The following is a 15,156-nucleotide window of genomic DNA, read 5'->3' as shown; positions in this document are numbered from 1 at the left end:
TTCAATTCTCCCTAGTTTGGGTATTAAGACCATATTTGTGTCTCAGAGAAAATGTACTTTTCTTATTTTTTTTCAAACACCTTATATACTATTGGAATAGATTATTCTTTAAATGTTTGGTATAACTCATTTATAAATCCAACTGGTACAAGATTTGAGGTGGGGGAGGGGTCATGTATAGTTTTTCCTTATTTTCTCTTAATATCACAATAAAGCAGTTGGACTATCTTCATAGTTTTCTTTTTCTCACCATTGTACCAGGTTATAAAAGACTTCTTTGTACTATTTCCCCTTCATAATTTCTTATTTGAAATGTTTTGCAGCCTGTTCATACAACCTATTTGTCTTTTGATTGCTGTTTAAGCAATCTTCAATTTAATTTCTTCAAAGACTATAATATTCCATGGCTTGCAGCTGTATAATAACAGTAGAAGAATATTGGTATTAAGAGAAAATAGGCCTTTTGTTATAGAGATATTTGAGATATTAAAAGAATTTTTTAATTCCCCAGTTGCGTGGAGAAGAGGCATGGTATGGTATTTGAAAAGTCCTCAAATCCCAATTCTAATTGTGTAACCCTGGGAAAATTAATCAAAACTTCTCAGTGACCCTCAGTCTCTCTACTCTGAATTCTGGTGCTTAATATAGTGAGCCAGAACCAAGAGAATATTGTACATTGTAACAGCAAGATTATGAGATGATCAACTGTGATGGACTTGTCTCTTTTAAGCAATGCAGTGATTCGAGGTAATTTCAATAGACTTGTGATGGAAAGTGCCAATCACATCCAGAGAGAGAACTATAGAGAACAAAAGTGTATCAAAGCATAATATTTTCACCTTTTTGTTGTTTGTTTTCTTGTTTTTTTGTCGTTTTTTCCCTTTTGATCTGATTTTTTATACAGCATGACGAATATAGAAATATTTAGAATTGCACATGTTTATCCCATATTGGATTACTTGCTGTTTTGGGGAAGGGAGAGAAAGGAGAAGAGGGGAAAAAATTTGGAATACAAGGTTTTGCAAAAGTAAATGCTGAAAAGTATCTTTGCATGTATTTGGAAAAATAATATACTATTAAAATAAAAAAGATAAAAGTTTTAAAAAATAAAATGAGAATGATATAAAAAATAACAGGTGCTTAATGAATATTTGTAGAAATGGAAAGAATCAATATTATAATTGTGGGTTTTCTGACACCTGGTCTATATTTGTTCCTCCAAACCCCAGCATAATCTGAATATTTAGCTGTACTACACAGGACAGGACTCAGTAAAACTGAACCCATAGTTTCGTTGGCATTAGGATGAAAAAACTCCCTCTACCAATGCAAGTTGGCACTCTCTAATATTTGTAGCCTTAGAGAACTGCCTGAAGTGTTTGCAGATTAAGTGATTTCCCAGAATTATCCACCACTACCTATCAGGGGCAGGACTGAAATCCAGCTGTTCTTGCCTACAAAGCCAGCTCTCTATCTGCTATTCACCACTATGCCTCTTGCCCTAAGTCACAAACAATAATGATCAAGATTATTGAATTACTCATGAATTAACTCATGAATGTAAGAAGTCTTCTGCTGCATGCACATCAGCTACTTTTAGATTAATAGCAATGAGGACATAATGCAGTTACTGGGAAACAGTCATTTTACCTAGAGCTGTCACCTGTAACTGATTCATCAATACCTGTGCCATAACATCCAGGACTAAACAATGGAAAACAAACTCAATACTCCAGTAATGTTGAACAGAAGGTAGCATAAGATTAACACTATTAGTGGGATAGGAAGCCTTTTCTTCCTGGGAGATTAAGGCAGCTGAAAATGAGAGTAAATGGGAGCTACATAGAAGTAACAATCCTGTTGTGTCTTTGGATAAGAGTATATTCTGTTCAATGCAGAGAAACAAAAGCTTCAAATCAAAGGCAGCTAGAAAAGAAATCCTCAGATTACATATCAAGCTAGAGCTCAACAATACAGGATGCCAAATAATTGATAAAGTTAAAGACTGGCTTGCTTTACATCAGGTTTGAACCTAAGGAATTCCCATTGTGTGTCAGATGGCAACACCCACTGGCAGTGCCTGGTATTGCTGATCAGTTCTATTAAGGGTAATAAATATAAATCTTCTCATTGTTGAGTTGTTTTTCAGTCATGTCCAACTCTTTTATAATCCCCTTTGAGGTTTTCTTGGCAAAAATGCTGGAGTAGTTTGCCATTTCCTTATCCAATTCATTTTACAAATGAGGAAACTGAGGCAAACAGAGGTCTTGCCCAGGGTCATTTAGCTAGTAAGATCTAAGGCCAAATTTGAATTTAGATCTTCCTGACCCTAGGTCCAGTGCTCTATCCACTGTGCCATCTTGCTGCCTGGAAAACCTTCTATACTATTCCCATTAACCCCCAACTTTTCTGTTTTGAATCTCAGCATCAAAGACACATCACAGAATTAGGGGTAGAAGTAGGAACCACTATGAAAATGTAAAAACTCTGTATACAACTTGTTTTAAATAGTTGTTTACGTGTTATCTCCTCCATTAAACTATAAATTTCTTGAGAGTAAGGAATGTCTTTCACCTTTCTTTGTATCCCCAGTGCTTGGTAGAAGACCTAGTACATGGTAGGCACTTAACAAATGATTATTGATTGACATACAGTGAATACCTACAGTGACCTACATGATTTGACATGGAGAGAAGAAAAAGCTTAGGAGATAGAACAATATTCCATCTTGTAAGGTGAATGGAAAAGAAGACATCTTCCTCTCTTAGGTACAAGCATCATAAGATTAGAGGATGGGGACCAATGATAAGAAGAGAAAAGAAATAAGAAAAAAATTAAAAATTCTAAAAGTAGGAGATCTGAAGAATTTGGCAACATTTTGCCTACAAAAAATCTAGAGGGACTAAATTGGAGCGAAAGAAGAGGCTGCTTAGGGCTGCCTTTAAGCCCTTGACCTCCATATTTCCCCCTGTTAAGTCTCCCAGCCCTAGTAAGATAAGAGATAAGTGGTTCTAAGAGTAAACATTTTACCTAATTAAAGTTATATGATTTTCCATATTTTCTCTTGTGCTGTCCATCCTGAGAGACTAATCAGGATGAATGGAACATGAAGGAACAATGAATGGCAATCATAAACATCCAGATAAAAAGGAAAAAGAAACTAAATTCTAGAAGCTAAGAATGTGGACTTAGAAATCATTCTGTGTAGGAGAAAATCCTATGATTCACAGAAAGTACAAAATGAAAAAAGGAATCAATTGTGGGAAAAAAAAATTTTAACCCAGAGTAGTTCCACCATGATCTAAAATTCTTGACATTGTTAAAGACACCAGTAATAAGAATAGTTTGCTTTTTAATACTGCGGCATACCCAGAATGCCATGAGACTATCAAATTAACTTTTTCCTTCATCATAAATTTTCATGTCTCCTGCTTTTGTCATCTTCAGGGGAAACATATTTCTTTTAAAAAAACATAAATCAATGATCTATTATTTCTCTAATATAGGGAATTTCTAGAAAAAGAAACTCTCTACCAATGCAAGTCTATATGTTCTCTATAATTAATGGTCTTGAAGCCCTGAATAGTCAAAGGACTTGCCCATGAATTACAAAGCTAATATGAGTAACAGCTAAGACCAGAATTCAAATCTTCAGCTTGAAGGCTAGTTCTTCATCCTCAATACCAAGCTTAGAACATTCTTCACCTTAAGAGTACATACAACATTCCACTTTTTTGGAACAATAGTTGTTCCCTAAAGTGAGATACTTATAATGATAAGCCAAGAAAGAAGAAAAAGAAGTATCCATTTGGATCTCTCCCAAAACTCTATCCTCAGATAGTCTAAGAGAGAAAAAGATCTGGGAATTCATTCTATCTTGTCTTTCCTATTAAAACTGTTATCCCTTGAGGATCCCATCTCTAAGGGGGACTTCTATACATTTCCTTAGCAGAAACTTAAAATCTTCAACCCTTAAATAGTTATAGCACGTTGTAGTATCCAACATTGCAACTGTTGCATCCTAAATCTCAGCATTGTGTAGTGATGTAGTGATGGTGGAATGAACTGTGACTAGCATCCTCCTATAGAAGGCCAGCTCAATCCTATGGAACAAGATTTACAAGAAACAATAATTCACATTTATATACAGCTTAAAGTTTTGCCAAAGGCTTTTATCATATTGTATTTTGATTCCTCAAGAATACTAGATGTTCATGAGGTAGATGTCATTATTATACTCATTTTATTAAATGATGAAAAAAATTCTGAGATACATGCTTCAGTATCACATAGCCAGTAAGTGTCTGAGGCAGGATTTTAACTTGTCCATTTATCTTCAAGTCATGTGTTCTATCTACTAGACTAAATTATATCACTTATAATTGGTATTTATATGGTATCTTAAAGTTTGCCAAGATTTCAGATGAGGAAATTAAAGTTATCTATAGTCATATAAAAATGCTCTAAATCACCATTGATTAGAGAAATGAAAATTAAAACAACTCTGAGGTACCACCTTACACTTATCAGATTAGTTAAGATGACAGGAAAAGATAACATTAAATGTTGGAGGGGATATGGGAAAATTGGGATACTTATGCATTGTTGATAAAGTTGTCAACTGATCCACATTCTGGAAAGCAATTTGGAATTATGCCCAAAGAGCTGTAAAATTGTATACCCTTTGATCCAGCAGTGTCACAACTGAGTCTGTATCCCAGAGAAATCATAAAAAGGGAGAAAAGGACTCACATGTGCAAAAATGTTTGTAGTAACCATTTTTATAGTGGCAAGGAACTAGAAATTGAGTGGATGCCCATCATTTGGGAAATGGCTGGATAAGTTATGGCATATGAATTGTAATGGAATATTATTGTTCTATAAGAAATGATGAACAGGATGATTTCACAAAAGCCTGGAAAGACTTACAGAAAGTGATCCTAAGTGAAGTGAGCAGAACCAAGAGAACATTGTACACCCAGCAACAAAAAGATTATGTGATGGTCAACTGTGATGGACTTGGCTCTTTTCAACAACAGAGTGAATCAAAACAATTTCAATAGACCTGGGATGGAAAGTGCTATCTGCATCCAAAGAAACTGAATGTGAATCAAAGTGTATAGTATTTTGACTTTTTTTCCTTTCTCACAGTTTTTCCCTTTTGTTCTAATTTTTCATAACTAACATGGAAATATATTTTAAATGACTGTACATGTATAACATATCAGATTGCTGACTTGGGGAAAGCTGAGGGAAGGGAAAGAGAGAGAAAATTTTAGAACTCAGAATTTTACAAAAATCAATATTGAAAACTATATTTACTGGGGCAGCTATAGTGGTGCAGTGGATAGAGCACCAGCCCTGAAGTCAGGATGATATGAGTTCAAATCTGGCCTCAAACACTTAACACTTCCTAGCTGTATGAACCTAGGCAAGTCACTTAACCCCACTTTTTTTTTTAGCAAAATACATACATACACACACACACACACACACACACACACACACATACAGAGAGAGAAAGAGAGAGAGATTTTTACCTGTAATTAAAAAAAGAAAATACTATTAAGTGAAGAAAAAATTTGCCAAAAACTTTGTATTGATCAACTATATTCAACTATGCAGAGAGCTATATAGTATAATGAATAAGACACTGGACATGAGAGCAGGAAGACCTGAGCTCAAATCTAGCTTTAGACATTAGCTATGTAGACCCTGGACAAGTCGCTTAATGTCTTGTCCTTTTCTATAAAGGGAGATAGTAATAGCACCTACATTGCCAAAATTTTTATAAGGATAAAATACTTTGAAAATTTTAAAGTATTATAAAAATGTTTATTATTATTATTATTATTATTATTATTATTATTATTATTATTATTATCCCATTTGAGTCTCTAAACTTTAAAGGAAATTGGACAAGCATTACTATCACCATTTTATACTTGAGGAAACTGGGGTTCTTTCTTCTTGTTTCTACCTCCTACCTCCCCAGATTCAAATCTCAACTTAAAACACATTCTGCAAGAAGCCTTCCCCAATCTTCCTTAATTTTAGTGCTTTCTTCTGAGACTATTCCCAATATATACACATATGTGTATCTATGTATATACAAACTTATTTGTGTGTAATTATTTGAATATGGTTTTCTGCATGAGCTCTTTGATATCAGGGACTATTATTGATGCTGATTATGTTACTGCTAATATTGTTGTTGTTTACCTTTGTATCCACAGCACTTGGCATAGTCCCTGGCATATAGTATACATTTTATAGATGCTAGTAGACTGACTTAAATGATTCCCCTGCTATTGTATACTAGAAATTGTCAAAAGAATGATTTGAATCAATATTTTGCAAGAGAATTCCATTCTGTAAAAACCTTACTGCTTAATTATCATGGGTGAGATGTTGTACAAGGTGTGGAAAAAATAAAAAATATATAAGATACTATTCTAGCTCTTTAATGTTTAAAACATAGGTGGAGATAAAAATCATACACAGTAACCAAGAAAATAAACTAGTACATAATAAGTAATAAATGACTAACAATAGATCCAAAATTTGGAAATAGAATTCAGAGAACTCATGATGGGTTACAGTAATCAGAGAAGATTTTATGAAGAGGGTATGAGAATTATAAGATCATAAAATCTACAAGTGATAGAGATCTTAGAAAACATCCAGACTTTTCAGTCATCAAAAATAGATAGTAGTATTACAGAATTGAAAAGAACCTTAGAGTTATCTAGTCCAGCCCCTAATTACAAATTAGGAAACTGAGGCATAGCAAGTGAAGTGTTTCACCCAAGATGACACAAGTCAGGTAGGTAATAATTTGAACCCAGGTCCTCAGCATTTTTAGGCCAAGAGAGGGAAAATGATACCCAATATCACACAGGTATTAAATAGAAAACCAGATATTGACATATGGGAATTTGACTTCAAATCTAGTGCTCTTTGAACTGGGCCATAGAATGAATTTTGGCTTTTTGTTTTGTTTTGTTTGTGTGTTTTAGAGAAAATCAAGAACCTACATGGGTGGGTGCCTTTCTGGCAAGAGAAACATCATTAGCAATCAGGAATGTGTCCCATGTGTCTGGACTACAGTGAATAAATTGGGCAGACTAGAACAGAACCAATTATGTAGTGCAATTATAGGAAATAAAAGCAGAAAGGCAATTTCCAACTAGATTTTGGAACTCTTGAAAGCTAACATCAGCACCATGGCCAGAGGTATAATGATTGTTTCAATAAGTACCACAGTTAGGGCAAATGTGAGTGTTGGAGACAGAGCAGGTATTGGGAATTTTAAGAAAGAAAAATAACTGGAAATTTTTAGTGATCACTATTGTGAAGCTTTTTGCAGTTTCAAATGTTTTCAGAAAATTATTCTAATTCTAGCCTCCATGACTTGGAAAAGGGTGTGACTTTAATGATCTGCTGGAGATATTCCCTAATAAAAATATGTTTCTGTCTCTCCAGATAGGCTGACCTGTGGAGAAACAATCAACAGAACTACGTTTATTTTTTCCCCTTTCCAGGGTGTCTATTTGTTGTGGCTATGCTTGATCAGCTTCCCAGCATAGATGAGTCTCCGCTTGTAAGGCTTTTCTCAGAAAGCCAAGTCTATATCCCTGAGGGTGGCAACTGCCTGTGACTGCCCCAATCAATTTTAGGGTCAGAGTATTTGTTTTAATTTAAAGATTTTTATTTTCAAAATATATACATGGATAATTTTTGACATTCACCCCTGCAAAACCCTGTGTTCTCATTTTTCCCTCCTCCTTCCCCAGTCAGCAAATGATCCAATATATGTTAAACATTTGCAATTCCTCTAAACATATTTACACAAATATCATGTTGCCCAAGAAAAATCAGATCAAAAAGAAAAATGAGAAAGAAAACAAAATGTAAGCAAACAACAACAAAAAGAGTGAAACTACTATGTTGTGGTCCACATTCAGTTCCCATTGTCCTCTCTCTCTAGATGCAAATGGCTTTCTTCATCACAAGAGAGTCAGGGTATTTAAAAGCAGCTCTGGAAATCTGCTAATTTTGGATTATCTAGAGTCCCTAAAATTTTATTTTAATTTTTAGCAGGGAAAGCAAATCAAAAGAAAATGTTAAGGTTAATCTGGAATGATATCAAATTCATGGTCCTTTGGCCTGGCAAAACATCTGTATGTATACAGAATCAAATTAAAGTATAACTATGAAACATTTAACAAAATGTTTAAAATACAGTAAAATATAAATTGTGTTAATTTGTGATTTTCTAAGTCAATATGTAATCCAGAGGGATCTGCTTTTATTTGAGTTTGATACCATAGGATGAGTGAAAGAGAAGAAAAAGTAAAGGCAAGATTGGTTGGAAAGTATTGAAATAATGTGGTGTGAGATGATGACAAGATTATTTGCAATAAAAATAGAGAGGATAGGGTGAATGGATCATAGTCTCATAGAACTCAGTGCCAGAAGAAGCATTAGAAATCATCTAGTCTAATCCTCACATATCACAGATGAGGAAATAAAAATATTCATAGAGGGAAAGCATATATTCCAAGGTCATAAAGAAGGACAAGGAAAAAGCATTTATTAACACTTATTATGTTCCAGATATTGTGCTAAACACTTAAAAAATATTATCTCATTTGATCCTCACAACAACCCTAGGAGATAGTGTTTGAATGATTTTGAATGATTAGTATGTACCTAAGGTTAGATTTGAATTCAAGTCTGTCTGGTGATAGATAGAATGCCAGGCCTAGAGTCAGGAAGACATCTTCCTGAGTTAAAATCTGGTCTTAGACATTTACTGGCTGTGTAACCCTGAACAAGTCACTTAAACCTGTTTGCTTCAGTTTCCCTATCTGGAAAATGAATTGGAGAAAGAAATGGTGAACTGCTCCACTATCTTTACCAAGAAAACCCAAATGGAGTCCCAAAGAGTCAGACATGATTAAAAATAACTGAACAACAATAATAAATGGAAGAAGGACAAGACGTGATGATTGATTAGATTGAATGGCACAGAATGGAGTAAACAAAGGATAGGTGGTATCAAAGAATCTTAAAGTTGAAAAAACTTTTAAAAATCATATACTCTGACCACATGAGATGGATGCATCCTTTTATGATAACAAAATGTCATCCAGATTCTGTTTAAACACATCTGGTAATGAGGAACTTGCCACCCAGCTCCCTAACTCCTTCAACTTTGGGACAGCAATACTTCCATATTCCCTATTCAGAATCATCAGTCTTCTAGTTGAGAGAGACCTCAAAGAACATGAAGAAAGAATCCATTATGTAACCCACCCACAAATTGGTTATCTAGCCTTTGTTTGAAGATTACTAATAAGAAGCCTATTTTCTTCTATGGTAGCTCAGTTCACTTTTTTTCATATCTCTGATAGAGAATTTTTTCTCTTATAAAGGTAAATTATACTTCTCTGCAATTTAAATTCTTTGCTCTTATTTAGTCTTGATGTATTGGGACAGACCCAACAAGCATCATTTCTCTTCCATATGAAGTCCTTAAAAGAGTTGACAATAACTACCTTCTCTCTAACTCCACTATTCTCTAGGATAAATATTCTCATTTCTTTCCATCAGTCCATAAATGGCATGATTTTGAAACCCCTCACCATTTTATTCAACATCTTCTAAATATACTCCAGTTTGCCATTGTCTTTTATAAGATTTGATGCCCAGAACCAAATATCATGTTCAAAGACTGACCAAGATAGAAGGCAGCAGAATTATTATTTCCCTCATTTTGGACACTATAATTCCTTTATTCAGTTTTTTGTACTTCTCTCCCTACAGTCTCCTCACATTCATACATGGAGCTAGCTAACATACCTTAGTCATTTTTCACATAAATTCCTGTATAGTCAGGTATGTCCTTCCTATAATTGTGCAATTGCATTTTTTAATTTATAGTTTGAGAAGAATTCTGCATTAAAACTCTTTGATTCTCTCTTATTATGTTATATTCATTATTTCAGATTAATCTTTTTAGATTATGATTTGGATCCTGTATATCAGTAATGCCTTTCTTGTTTTGTGTTATTAACAAATTTGGTAAACAAGTCATTGATATTTTTCTCCAAGTCTGTGCCAAGTGTCCCAGGGCTCTGTCCTGTGGCTGAAGCCAGACAACTATGATATCTCTAAAGGCCTTCCTGAATTTCACTGATTCATTAATAAACTCTCTTAGTTATGACACCCAATAAATTATGAATCCACTTAAAGATAAGAAGCTACATTGCAGATAACTAAAAACTGTATAGGCAGATGAGGACTAGACCAGTTGTATTGGGAGAGGGAATTCCTTATCAGTGTATGCTGTTAAATGCTTATAGCTTTGAGATGTAGCCAATGTAACAAAGTTCAAAGGACTTGAACTCAAGTCTTCCTTGCTTCAAGGGCAGCTTTCTACTCACAGAACCATCCTGCCTGTCATAGGTTCTGATGATATGATATGAAGATGGCAAATCTCACACCTTCCTTTCTCTCTATAACATTTCATGTTCCCTCAGTTCTGTTCAATGTGATCCATCTGAAAATTTCCCTATAATTGATTATACTGTTTAGTCATTCTACCCTGGATTGTGGTCTCGCTAAGATGTTCTTAATTGTGCTTTGAGTTATGTTAGTTGATCCAAGAAAAACCCATAAAGTGAACTTAGATACTTCAGGGCAAAAATCTGTCTAAATTATCACTGAGCCCTTGGCCATGCGTTAGATATATCCAATTCTTCCAGACCCCAACATTTATCTACTTTTCTTTTCTTTCCCTGCTCTTAAGTAATCATTGAATTTAAAGTGTGAACTGATTTTGTAAGTATCATAGAATCATAGATTTCAAGCTTGAAAGGAGCTCTTTAGTCCAGCCTCTCATCATTTCACCAGTTGTTAGTATCCCCTCCCGAATTATTTTGTACTTATTTCCAATATATTTTGTATTAATTTGTCATACATGATATTTCATACTGTAGAATATAAATTCCTTAAAAACAGGAATTCTTTTAATTTTTCCCCACTAAGATCTGGTTCCTAATAAGATCTTTAAAAATGTTTTTTAAGTTGAACTGAATGAGAAAGCTAAATCCTAGAGAAAAGTGAAGTCACTTGTCCAATATCATAAATTCCAAGAAGTTGGGATTTTAATTCAGATAATCTGCCTCCAATGGCTTTTGCCCTCTAGACCTAGGCTCTATTGTTTAGGACCTCCATTCTGAATTTGAGAATATATCTAACAAATATTTGCTAGAGACTGGTAGACCAATAGAGGTGGCAGTTTTTTCAGCTAAAATACAAAACTTATCATCTCCTGTTTGCTTATAGTCATTAAAACTCCTTGGGCATACTCCTCTGTTATCCTTACAGATTTTAGTCTGATAGCTACAATCTGGTTGCTCAGAATACCCATGCATTTTCACGTAGGAGTCTGACATTCTTACTTTGTTTATTTGCAAACTGCTGGGTAAGACCAGAGATATATGCCTGGTCATTCCCAGGTCAAGTTTGGACTTGAACCATAAAGTGAAGAGGCCCTTTCCTGGTGAAACACTGTACATACCCACAAATCTCCCCATCCACTCCTGGTAAGAAAGATTATGCTTGTTCCCATGAAAATAATTTTCATGAAAATAATAATGCTTTGTTGGTGGATCTCTGCAGAAGTTGTAAGAATAGGGAAGCATCACCATGAGAAATTGATTTAAAGCAAGTGAACAATTCTCTCTCTCTCTCTCTCTCTCTCTCTCTCTCTCTCTCTCTCTCTCTGTGTCTTTCTTTCTGTTTCTTTCTCTTTCTGTTTCTCTCTCTCTCTTTCTGTCTCCCTCTCCCTCCTTCCCTCCTTCTCTCTCTTTTCTCTCTGTCTGTCTCTCTCTGTCTCTGTCTCTATATCTTTGTCTCTGTCTCTCTTTCTCTGTCTCTGTCTCTCTTTTCTCTCTCTATGTCTCCCTCTCCCTCCTTCCCTCCTTCTCTCTCTCTCTCTCTCTCTCTCTCTCTCTCATTTTCTCTTTCTCTTTTCTCTCCCCTTCCCTTCTTTCTTTCTTCCTTTCAATGTCTTCATTCTTATTCCCTAACATCCCTCTCTGTGCCTTCCAAGCCTGGCATTGTGACTTTTGGACACAATAAGAGCAATTAGAAGTAGCCTTATGTGTTGCTGGTGGACAGATGGTACCACCTTATACAAGCAGAATACAGAACTGTGAGGGTAAAAGAGGTGAGCAGATGAGCAGAACCAATATCTCAGGGATGCAACCAAGTGGCATGGACCATTACTTAGTCAAGTTCTGTCAATTATATGGCAAGATTATTTCTATTAAGGCTATATGGGCAAGCCCACAAATAAATGTAAGACTTGGGCTTTGTAGAGTTCAATTATTCTTCAGCTGCACAGAAAGTTGTAGTTGTGCTTAGGATTTGCAACAGATGGCAAAACAACAAGATAAGGACTTCACAAATTTACATATCACATAGCTCCTAGTAATTATGAAAGTAATGCTAAAGCCTTTGGGGCAAGTGATGCTACTTGCATCTACCAAGACACAAGTAAGACGAGTCAAAGGATTGGCTTTTCAAGGGTGGAGTCAACAGATATAAAGTTATCATTTTTAATGATTTTAAAGATTAAATGATTTAAAGATGATTTTATCACCTTTAATGACAAATGCATTAAGACATTCCCTGGAGTACAGGGCTAATCTAATCCTTTGTTCTATAAATTTTCTATAACTCCCATCCTAATCCTGATAACCACTTTCTTCCTCCCACTCCTATGCAGCAGAACCTGCCCACTTTAGCCTTTTAATTGGGAGTACTTAAGGAATTTTTAAATTTTATTTTACACTTAAATACAAAATGAGAAAAGAAAAAAAGATTGCCATGTGTACAGCAGACATAAGAGAGGATTTAACATAAAACAGTAAATGTCCATTTCAAGAAAACTTATATAATAAATACTACACATTGTTTTCAAAACCGCCCAGCTTTTCTTTGCTTTCTTGTTGGTTTTCTTTTATTCTCTGCTGTGCACTTTTTAGCTTATATTTTTCCTCTCCCTTTCTCACCACCCTAAAGAAGACAAATTAAATATGGAGATACACACATATATGTACGTATATACACATAAATATAGATATCTATAAACATGCACATATATAAACTATATATTCATATGTATATGTCAAGGCCTTACTATGCATATTTTTTCTATCATCTATTTCTCTGAAAGTGAATTGCATCTTCTGTAATAAGTTCAAGTCTTTCCATGTTTTTCTTTTTTAATTTTTTATTTAAAACAAATACAAATTTAAAAAAAAGAAAAAGAACGAAAACACTGTCACGTGTTCAATAGAACATCAGGAAGTGCATATACACATGCACACATATATACATATAAACACATGTGTATATATACAAATCTACACATGCATGCACATACATCTGAAACAATATTAATATGGCTGACATATAATGTAATTTAGCTCTCGATTGAATCTTTTTTGTTTGACTTTGAGATCACTGATTACTATACTTACTTTTTTGTGTATTAATTCTACTCCTTATCATTATTACTATGTTTGTGTCTATCTCTTTATTTCCTATTCCTGCTAACTCTTTTACTTCATTTCTACTTGTTAACTTGCTTTGCTATTACTTAACTTTCCATCACCACCCTCCCAACCCCTCCTCTGGATCCCTCCCTTACCTTCTCCCCTCACCCTTTTCCTCCCTCTTTATTCCTTTCCTATTACTCTATACACCTTATTTTGCTCCCATTAATAGAATATACCCCACCTTATCCTATTCCCTTCCCCCTTATTTCTTTATAGATTTTAGAAGATGCTTAGCCCTTCTTGGTATACACATGCACACATTTACATATTACATATGTACAAATACCTATACATATATATGTATATACATGCATGTACACATATATTATATATTGTTCTTTCTTTAGCCTGTTCCCCGTGTAAGTTCTCAGAACTACCACCTCTCTTCCCCCATCTAATTCCTATGTCATTTCTTGCTCTCATATTTCATTTGTATAGCACAATTATTATTTTTACCTTTTCCTAGACAGTTTTGCTTTTTAAAGTCACATCATACTCTGCTCTATGCCAGTCTTTATTTTGGACTACCCAATTACTAATCACAATCTTAGACATAAGAATTATATTTAACATATAAAACATAAACGGTTTGTCCTTATTGAGTACTTGAAATTTGATGTTGGCTCTCATATGTTAAATTTTCTATTGAATTCTGATCTGTTTGAAACAAAATCCTGAAAATCAGACAATTCACTGAATGTCTATTTTTTCATTTAATATTATATTTAATTTTACTGTTTATAATATTTTTGGTTACAACCCTAGTTCTTTTGATTGTTGATATATTACAGAGCACATAATCTTTTATTGTAATTGATGATGAATTCTGTGCAGTTCTAATTGTAACTCCAGCATATTTGAATTGTTGTTGTTGCTTGTAAAATTTTTTCTTTGATCTGATTAAAATTTAACTATGATATTTCTATATGTTTTCCTTTTTTTTTAGTTCTTCTATGAATTCTTTTAGAGCAGGTACCATTTAACATTATTCTTTGGGATACGAGAGGCTTTTTTTTAACTTCAGTATTCTCCTCTAAAGATGAATCATAGTCTTTCCTATTCTTATGTAACTTTCTATAATCAGGTTCTTTCTCTTTTGCCTGCTCATTATAAAAAAATAATAAGAAGAACTTATTTGTATAATCACCTCTAGTTCTGGGGTGGGAGGATAGTGCCTCTAGCTTCACTTCAGTTCTCCCCTCTGACCTGGAACCGCAAACCAAAAGCTCTCCACTCCTGCAAGGGTGTGCAGCCAGCAGTGTCCCTATACCACTGATTCTACATTCTCCCGGCATGTGCTGGTTGCTTCTCACCCAAGGTGGCTTCTCAGTAGCACAGCTGGACTTGGTGTTCCTTATCAGGAATAGATTCTGTTAATCTTTCTGGACACAATCTTTGTACTCTCAATGCTGTCCCAACCCCGCTAGCCCCACACTCCCTGCTTGCCGGAATGTTTGTTTGTTTGTTTTTCGGGACTAGTCCGGAATCATTTGAGCCAAACCTCTGTCCTAGAGTCTTT

The 15,156-nt window shown here is 34.6% G+C and overlaps 2 protein-coding genes across 3 annotated transcripts in view; one reads left to right on the top strand and one right to left on the bottom strand.

Moving 5' to 3' along the window:
• Positions 1 to 15,156, bottom strand: part of ANGEL1 (angel homolog 1) — a 117,014-nt gene that overhangs the window by 58,782 nt on the left and 43,076 nt on the right. The gene's annotated exons all lie outside the window — the stretch shown is intronic.
• The window catches only part of LRRC74A (leucine rich repeat containing 74A), a 64,677-nt gene that overhangs the window by 32,308 nt on the left and 17,213 nt on the right, over positions 1 to 15,156 (top strand). The window lies entirely within an intron of this gene.

The sequence above is a fragment of the Antechinus flavipes genome, chromosome 2 (genome assembly GCF_016432865.1).
Source record: "Antechinus flavipes isolate AdamAnt ecotype Samford, QLD, Australia chromosome 2, AdamAnt_v2, whole genome shotgun sequence".
Classification (NCBI taxonomy): Eukaryota; Metazoa; Chordata; class Mammalia; order Dasyuromorphia; family Dasyuridae; genus Antechinus; species Antechinus flavipes.
This window is presented reverse-complemented; position numbering and strand designations above follow the sequence as displayed.